Source organism: Wolffia australiana, chromosome 1 (genome assembly GCF_029677425.1).
Source record: "Wolffia australiana isolate 7733 chromosome 1, ASM2967742v1".
NCBI lineage: Eukaryota > Viridiplantae > Streptophyta > Magnoliopsida > Alismatales > Araceae > Wolffia > Wolffia australiana.
The window spans coordinates 1,783,166-1,785,440 of NC_135835.1; the positions used below are offsets into that span (position 1 = coordinate 1,783,166).

A 2,275-nucleotide genomic window follows, 5' to 3' on the forward strand; every position below is an offset into this window, starting at 1 on the left:
GCCCGAGCAATAATTCATCCAAAAAATCCCAAAATAATAAATCTAATACCGTATTTGCCTCACAAACCATCTGTACTAGTTTTCTTCTGGCGGATGCATTATGACAACGGCTGCTCCGCGGAATATCGGGTCGTTGAAAGGTCGGTCTCAACCCTTCGGCAATAAAAAAAAATTAGTTCGCAACACCATGCCAATATTAATGAATAAGCAATCCGAATCATCCCTTACAGCTAAGAACAACTCGTATTTTATTCTATCAGCACGTCCATGCAACATGGTTCCCCAACGCATTCCGTGTGTTAACTATTATAAAACTTTCCCCTCCGCTGCCCACAAAACCATCAAGGAGCCTCTCCCCCCTTGAGTAGAGATATCCCAAAGTTAAGATCTAGCATTCTTCTTAGAGGCAAGCCAGAAAATGGCAGCTCCTCGTCTCCCCCTGGCATTGGTCGCTTGTCTCCTTGCGTTTGCCGCTGCACGCTCGGTCCAAGCGCAAAAAACACCCCTCAGGACTACTTGGCTGTCCACAACTCAGCTCGAGCGGCCGTAGGGGTGGGTCCGATGGTGTGGGATGCACAGGTTGCGGCATACCCCTGAACTACGCTAACCAGAGACGTGTCGACTGCAGCCTTATCCATTCCACTTTAAGCAACTACGGCGAGAACCTCTTCTGGGGTTCTGGGAAGGAATGGACGGCCAGAGAGGCAGTACAATCCTGGGTGAACGAACGCGGGGACTACAATTATGCGACAAATACCTGCACACCGGGAATGGTCTGCGGTCACTACACACAGGTGGTCTGGCGTAACTCTGTGAGGCTCGGCTGTGCCCGCGTCAAGTGCAACAGCGGAGCCATATTTATCACCTGCAATTACAGTCCCCGCGGCAACTTCATCGGCCAACGACCTTTCTAAGCGCCTATTTTCGGTTACTTGTTTGTCGCGTATGCAAAATAACTGCAGGAGCAGCCCCAGCCTTATGGGTTCAATAATAAATCGTGCGACCTAAATTTCAGAATAAGTTACATGTCATGTGTTCAGAAGGTCAAAGTGCTCGAGCTTTGATTAGCACGAATAATTAATTTCAATCAACCAGTTCATCTGTCTAATTTTTTTCCTGAATATGCTGAACCGGATAATCCTAGCTTTTATCTCTTGTTACCCACCCAATTAGTCTTCTCTATTGGTGCAGTATACTGTTCAAATGTAGATATGTTTGCGACTTTTCTGGGAAGTGATGGACTGTTATTTTTTTAAAAAGATGTATTAAGAAGTTTTAAAGGGACAGTTATAAACAGAGTTTTATGTATAACGTTTGAATGAAATCAATTTTGTTTTAATTTAATCCCATAGGTTATCATAGGCAATCTTAAGTTGTGATGTTCTTTTACACACTAAACGAACCCCATCAACAGAAAACATAAATGAAAAAAAATAAAAGGAAGTCTTTTATATAGTCACTGTACAACAATTATCATTTATTTTTATGAATTGACTGTATAAACGTCTTTCTTCTTGGATCTTAACATAGGTAAACATTTCATCAGAAAGTTTATACAAGAAAATCACTAAGATATCAAATTCTATAATGAGCTTTTCTATGTTGATTCCCATTGTTATTGATAGTGCAAGAACATCGGATCCCACAATCTACTCTAGAAATAATAGCAAGTAAATTGCATTTTAGTCTGTTTGTTAAATCATTGCATACAATGGGGTGAAAGAGGAAATCATATCACAGTATGTTTTATTTTTTCTTATAGCATTCTTTGTAGTCAAGGATAGTTGGTAAAAATAAATTTAACAATCGCTTATATTTTTATATTTCTCTGACCAAGGAATTTCCATGTTCTGCAAAACCTCAACTATTGTTGGAAGCTCATCTTTCATGCAGCATCTTTCATGAAAATAATACGTAGATCAAGCGCCAATTTTGGAATCATTACTTGCATCAATCAAACGCATAATCCAAGCTCTAATTTTCACAAAAGCTTAGATATTTGCCTTAAATATCCAAAATATCATTTGGACGATGAAGTGAGAAGAGAAAATTATTCAAAATTTAGGTTAACTTAATGTCGTTTAGTTAAGATTTGGCAAACAATATTATGAAACATTTTAACTTACCACATTATATTGTCTATATAGAAGCGTGGGTTTGACTATACATGAGCAAGAAACTGATTTTCGGAATTTTCTGGGCATAAAAATGGTAGAGCCAAGTCATTTCAGAAAAGAAATATCAAAATAGGAAATACTAGTATTGTATTATAATT

At 38.8% G+C, this 2,275-nt stretch overlaps 1 pseudogene; it reads left to right on the forward strand.

The window, feature by feature from the left end:
• The first annotated feature begins 315 nt into the window (after nucleotides 1-315).
• LOC144712917 (pathogenesis-related protein PR-1 type-like) lies at nucleotides 316-1,020 on the forward strand (annotated as a pseudogene).
• Nucleotides 1,021-2,275: the final 1,255 nt, after the last annotated feature.